This window comes from Nansenia antarctica, assembly GCF_963989245.1.
Source record: "Nansenia antarctica genome assembly, chromosome: 3".
In the NCBI taxonomy this organism is placed as follows: Eukaryota; Metazoa; Chordata; class Actinopteri; order Argentiniformes; family Microstomatidae; genus Nansenia; species Nansenia antarctica.
The window spans coordinates 63,863,729-63,871,228 of NC_137688.1; positions in this window are offsets into that span (position 1 = coordinate 63,863,729).

Here is a 7,500-nt window from a genome sequence, read left to right on the forward strand (position 1 = left end):
AATGGCTGAAGCGGGGAGCCCAGCCAGGAGTACATTGCAGTAATCCAGGCGGGAGATGACCAGTGCCTGGGTCAAGAGTTGCGCTGCCTCTCTGTTAAGGAATGGTCGTATCCTTCTGATGTTGTAGAGGAAGAATCTGCAGGAGCGAGCCGTTGCTGCAATGTTCTCCGCACAGGATAGTCGGTTATCCAGGATCACTCCAAGGTTCTTGGCTGTCAGGGAGGGGGTTACAGTAGAGTTCTCCACTGTGATGGAGAAGTCTTGGAGAGGGCAGGCTTTCCCGGGGATGAAGAGGAGCTCGGTCTTGTTAAGATTGAGCTTGAGATGGTGGTCAGCCATCCAAGTTGAAATGTCAGCGAGACATGCTGAGATACGGGTTGCCACGTGTACATCAGACGGGGGGAAGGACAGGAAGAGTTGAGTGTCGTCTGCGTAGCTGTGGTAGGAGAGCCCATGTGAAGAGATTACCGAGCCAAGAGACTTGGTGTAGAGGGAGAAAAGTAGGGGCCCTAGGACAGAACCCTGGGGTACTCCAGTGGAGAGGGTTCGTGGAGAAGACAGCGATTCTCTCCAGGTCACCTGGTAGGAGCGACCCGCCAGGTAGGAAGAAAACCAGGAGTGTGCGGTGCCAGAGATGCCCAGGTCTGAGAGGATGGAGAGAAGGATCTGGTGATTGACTGTGTCGAAGGCAGCAGACAGGTCAAGGAGAATGAGAACAGAGGAGAGGGAGGAAGCTTGGGCAGAGTGGAGGGCTTCCGTGACAGCAAGGAGCGCAGTCTCAGTGGAATGCCCAGCCTTGAAGCCGGATTAGTGGGGGTCTAAGTGATCCATCTTCCGGAGATAGTCAGTCAGTTGTTTAGATGCCGCGCGTTCAAGGGTTTTGGAAGGGAAGGAGAGAAGGGATACAGGTCTGTAATTGTGGACAGATGATGGGTCAAGGGTAGGTTTCTTGAGGAGAGGCTTGACTCTGGCTATTTTGAAGGCCGCTGGGACAGATCCTGTGGATAGGGAGGAGTTGATTAGGGTGGTAAGGTAAGGAAGGATGTCGGCGGAAATGGATTGGAGAAGGGGGGAGGGGATGGGATCAAGAGGGCATGTGGTTGCCCGCTTTGATGTGATAAGTGTGAGAATCTCATCGGGGGAGAGGGGGGAAAAAGATGACAATCCAGAGACCGAGTGTCGAGGAGAGAGTTTGGAAGGGGTGTTAGCATTGTTAGTGGGAGGAGGGAGAGGTGGGGGGGGAAAAGGTGCTGCTGATGTCGTCCACCTTTTTTTCAAAGTAGGTGACAAAGTCATCGGCGGACAGGGAGGAAGGAGGAGGGGGAGGAGGTGGATTAAGGAGTGAAGAGAAAGTGGAGAACAGTTTTCTAGGATTAGAGGCAGAAGAATGTATTTTGGTATACTACTACTACTGCTACTACTACTGCTACTACTACTACTACTACTACTACTACTACTACTACTACTACTACTACTACTACTACTGCTACTACTACTACTACTACACTACTACTACTACTACTACTACTTCTACTATTACTACTACTATACTACTACTACTACTACTACTACTACTACTACTACTACTACTACTACTACTACTACTACTATACTACTACTACTACTACTACTACTACTACTACTACTACTACTACTACTACTACTACTACTACTACTACTACTATACTACTACTTGACATTTTGAGGGACAGTCCAAATACCATGAAGGAGTTAAGGCTGCGAGAGCCAAGTACTTTTCTGACCTCATCACCACTCTCAACAACTCTCATAACCCAACGGTCCTATTTCGTACCATCAGCTCTGTTATCTGCCCCGCCCCCAGTACCAGCATAGACGTGTCCCCAACAAAGTGAGAAGAACGAAGTGTGAAGAACCAACATTTCCCCCTCCACACGTGACCTAGCTGTCTCACTGGCTTGTACATCTGTCCTGGACTGTTAACAAACCATCACACTACCCTCCCTTCTATGAAACCCGCAATCTGCCCCCTTGACATTGTCCCCACTGCTCTCCTGAAGGATGTCTTTGACACAGCCGGTCCCGCATCCTCTCTGTTATCAACGGCCCTCTGGCCACAGGCACCGTTCCAACCTGCTTTAAGCACGCGGTGGTCCAGCCCCTCTTGAAAAAGCCCAACTTAGACTCCACCTTGCCTAACAACCACAGAGCAACTTCCTAAACTCCCTTCCAGTCAGAAATTCTTGAAAAGGTCATTCTCTGTCAGTTGTTGTCCTACCTAGACCAAAATAACATCTTGGAAAGATTCCAGTCAGGTTTTAGAGCTGGCCATAGCACAGAGTCTGCTTTGTTGAAAGTGACTAATGACCCGCTCCTCTCGGCTGACGCTGCTGCCTGTGCCGTCCCCAGTAGATCACAGCATCCTACTGGACCGTCTCCAGTGTGGGGTTGGTGTTGGTCTACTGGACCGTCTCCAGTGTGGGGTTGGTGTTGGTCTACTGGACCGTCTCCAGTGTGGGGTTGGTGTTGGTCTACTGGACCGTCTCCAGTGTGGGGTTGGTGTTGGTCTACTGGACCGTCTCCAGTGTGGGGTTGGTGTTGGTCTACTGGACCGTCTCCAGTGTGGGGTTGGTGTTGGTCTACTGGACCGTCTCCAGTGTGGGGTTGGTGTTGGTCTACTGGACCGTCTCCAGTGTGGGGTTGGTGTTGGTCTACTGGACCGTCTCCAGTGTGGGGTTGGTGTTGGTCTACTGGACCGTCTCCAGTGTGGGGTTGGTATTGGTGGCATTGCCTTGACCTGGTTCATGTCCTACCTCAGCAATAGAAGCTTCTCTGTCAACATAGCTAACTCTTCCTCTCCCCAGCCAGTCTCTCATGTGCGGTCCCACAGGGTTCCATCCTAGGTCCCATCCTGTTCTCCATCTACATGCCTTGGTCAAATTATCAAAAAGTACAACATTTCTTTCCATTGCTATGCAGACGACACACAGCTGTATTTCCCCCTTTAAAAAAATTACCACTGCAACGTAAACAGTCTCATGGACTACCTTGGGGACATCAAGTGTTGGTTGGCACAAAACTTCCTACAGCTGAACGGAAGCTAGTCTGAAGTGGTCCTATTCGGCTCCCCCGACTCCACAAATCTGATCACCAACAGCCTAGGCAACCTGTTGTCCAACCCCATGTCAAAAACCTTGGTGTGTGACATTTGACCCCGCCTTTAAGTTTGACAAGCAGGTTAATACAGAAGTGCAAGCCAGTTTCTTTCATCTATGGTTAATTGAAAAAAATCAAGCTCTTTCTCTTATACAAGGACCTTGAGAAGGCCATCCACTCCTTCATAACCTCACGACTAGACCATTGCAACTAACCTCTGCTCCTGGCCTCTATAACCTCTGGTCCTGGCCTCTACAGACCTCTGGTCCTGGCCTCTACAGACCTCTGGTCCTGGCCTCTATAACCTCTGGTCCTGGCCTCTATAACCTCTGGTCCTGGCCTCTATAACCTCTGGTCCTGGCCTCTATAACCTCTGGTCCCGGCCTCTACAGACCTCTCCGGCCTCTATGACTGAGACCTCTCCGGCCTCTGCCAGCGCCCCTCCAGCAGTGTAAATATTACTGTTTCAGATGGGCAAGCCTCCAAAAGAGTGTTGTTCCTGGAAATAAACGTTTAGCACTTAAATGTGCAAACCCAAGAGGTTAGAGAGGCACTTTCACCCAGCGGGAGTGGGGGCTGAGGGGGGGGGAAGGAGGTGTGGGGGGGGGGGTGTATAGGCTACTGTACCTACCAGGCAGACGCGATGTCATCGTGTTCCATTATCCTCTTCAGACACACAGTAGCAGAAACAACATGTTGTTGTCGTCATCTTGGACGGCGGCCATCTTGGATTTCTAGACAGGCATGTCGTTAGCCCTGGGCATCGGGGGGAACAAACTAAATTAAAAGTAAAAAAGTCTATCGCATCGCCGTCAATTTAGTGCAAGCTACCAACTGTCAATCCAAAACTCTGCTACCACCCCGTCCCCTCCCCGTCGACGAATGTCTCCACTACCCCATCGCCCCCTTTTTCTTATCTTTCTTTTCCACCATCTCTAATGATCGCAAGGTTGGCAGATCGGCGGTTCGAGCCTCGGCTGGCCAAATGTCGAAGCGTCCTTGGGCAAGACACTGAACCCCAAATTGCTCCCAGTGAGCGGGCCGGTGCCTTGCATGGTAGCTTGCCGCCATTGGTGTGTGAATGTCTGTGTGAATGGGTGAATGAGAGGGCGTTGTAAAGCGCTTTGGATAAAGGCGCTCGATAAGTCAGTCCATTTACCATTTATCTTATGCTGACTGATGGATAGATGATTCACTTACTTACTTAGATAAACGTATGTGTTGTAAGTCGCTGGCGTCTGCTAAATGTCTGAAATGTAAATGTAGTGTAACTGTAACAGGCTTGTTGTGATGCTTTGGAATGAGCCCTGTCCTCCGATTTCTACCTCCCCCCAGTCTCCCCTGATGAGAACTTTGTAGAAAGTTGTAGTCTTGTTGCTATTATCTCTGACATTGTTTGTTGATTGAATACACAATTTAATGGCCTGGAAAAGCTTTGAAATGTGCCCGGAATCCCCTGTGAGATGTTTGTCTTCTGCGCCAGTGTGGCGTTCCTCTCGCCCAGCACAGAACCAGCTGATTCTCACCGCTTCACTCTAGCCTGGCGCCTTCCTGCTGCTGTCAGGAGGAACTAGACGATCACAGAGCAGAATCAGTTTAGCCTGGCTCCTTCCTGCTGCTATCAGGAGAAACTAGACGATCACAGAGCAGAATCAGTTTAGCCTGGCGCCTTCCTTCTGCTATCAGGATATACTAGACGATCACAGAGCTGAATCAGTTTAGCCTGGCACCTTCCTGCTGCTATCAGGAGAAACTAGACGATCACAGAGAAGACTATCACAGAGCAGAATCAGTTTAGCCTGGCTCCTTCCTGCTGCTATTAGGAGAAACTAGACGATCACAGAGAAGAATCAGTTTAGCCTGGCGCCTTCCTGCTGCTATCAGGATATACTAACTAGACGATCACAGAGCTGAATCAGTTTAGCCTGGCTCCATCCTGCTATCAGGACATACTAGACGATCACAGAGGAGAATCAGTTAAGCCTGGCTCCTTCCTGCTGCTATCAGGAGGAACTAGACGATGACAGAGCAGAATCAGCTGGTTCTCACAGCTCCATCATCGTCCTATCGTGAGAGGCTACTAGACGATCACAGAGCGGAGAGGAGCAGCGGGGGCTTTTTGGTCAGAACATCAAACGGCGTCCCTCTCACGCCAGGCCAGAGCAATCAGCGCCTGATTGCCTGTGCCATCCAGGCTCTTATTATGGGCAATTTATGGTAATGGAGGTGGTGGGGGGGGGAGGGTGAGGGGGGTGAGGGGTGGGGGGGCCTTTATCATGTTCAGCTGACTAAAGAAGGTGGTTTTCATTAAATGTTCTAAAACCATCTTTTGTTGTTGGTTGTGAATCTTCTGTCCCATTTTCAGCTAATTGACGACTTGACGAGGACTGTGGTGTGAGTGTGTGTGTGGTTGTGTGTGGTTGTGTGTTGTGTGTGTGTGTGTGTGTGTGTGTGTGTAGCGTGTCTCCTTGGGAATTAAAAACGTGTCTGAGAAGTCGTACTCAGCCAACCGCCCGTCAGATAACAACAGTCTCTCTCTCTCCCTTCTCTCTCCCTCCCTCTCTCTCTCTCTCTCTCTCTCTCTCCTCCTCCCTCTCTCCAACTCCTCCCCTCCCTCTCTCTCTCTCCCTTCTCTCTCCCTCCCTCTCACTCTCTCTCTCTCATCCCTCCCTCTCTCTCTCTCACCCTCTCTGTCTCTCTCTCTCTCCTTCTCCCTCTCTCTCCTCGTCTCTCTCTCCTCTCTCTCTCCCTCTCTCTCCCCCCATTCCCCTATCTCTCTCTCCCCATTCCCCTATCTCTCTTCCTCTCTCCCCCTCTCATTCTCTCTCTTTCTCTCCCTCTCTCTCCCCCCATTCCCTTATCTCTCTTCCTCTCTCCCCCTCTCTTTCTCTCTCTCTCGCTCCCTCTCTCTCCCCCCATTCCCTTATCTCTCTTCCTCTCTCCCCCTCTCTTTTCTCTCTCTCTCTCTCTCTCTCTCTCTCTCTCTCTCTCTCTCTCGCCCCATTCCCCTATCTCTCCCTCTCTCTCTCCCCCCCACCCCCCTATCCCCCCCCTTCAGCCCTGGTCTGGCTGTGTTTAACAGCCGTGTTTGTCAGTGAGGCCAGTCAGTGTGAAGCAGACAGAGACGCTATCACACACACACACACACACACACACACACACACACACACCCACCACACACACACAGACACACACACAGACACACACACACCCACACACACACACACACACATACACAAAGACACACACACACACAGACACACACACACACACCCACACACACACTCTCCTTCAGCGGCTCTGAGACCACACTGGCTCCCCCTCCGCAGACATGCAAGCTATCCATCACCCTGTCACTGTGTGTGTGTGTGTGTGTGTGTGTGTGTGTGTGTGTGTGTGTGGGTGTGGGTGCGTGGGTGTCTGTGTGTGGGTGTGTCACTGTGTGTGTGTGTGTGTGTGTGTGTGTGTCACTGTGCTCTGGCAGGCTCATCATGACTTGCACTACAGCGATGATTCAGCTCTAAATCATGTTCGGAAGGTACTGTATACTCATCAACTGCACTCTTTGGAAAGTAAGATAATCTTCATCATCACCTTCATCATCATCATCATCATGATTAGCAGTAGCTGGAGAGACGTCCTGTCATTGTCTCTGACTCAGAACAACCTTCTGGAACGGCTGCATGTCTACAGAAATGGTTCGAATTTACTTATATAGACTGACTTATATAGACTGACTTATATAGACTGACTTATATATGACTGACTTATATAGACTGACTTATATAGACTGACTCATATAGACTGACTTATATAGACTGACTCATATAGACTGACTTATATAGACTGACTCATATAGACTGACTCATATAGACTGACTTACATAGAATGACTTATATAGACTGGCTTATATAGACTGACTTATATATGACTGACTTATATAGACTGACTTATATAGACTGACTCATATATGACTGACTTATATATACTGACTTATATAGACTGACTTATATATGACTGACTTATATAGACTGACTTATATAGACTGACTTATATATGACTGACTTATATATGACTGATTTATATAGACTGATTTATATAGACTGACTTATATAGACTGACTTATATAGACTGACTTATATAGACTGACTTATATAGACTGACTTATATAGACTGACTCATATAGACTGACTTATATAGACTGACTCATATAGACTGACTCGTATAGACTGACTTACATAGACTGACTTATATAGACTGGCTTATATAGACTGACTTATATATGACTGACTTATATAGACTGACTTATATAGACTGACTTATATAGACTGACTTATATAGACTGACTCATATATGACTGACTTA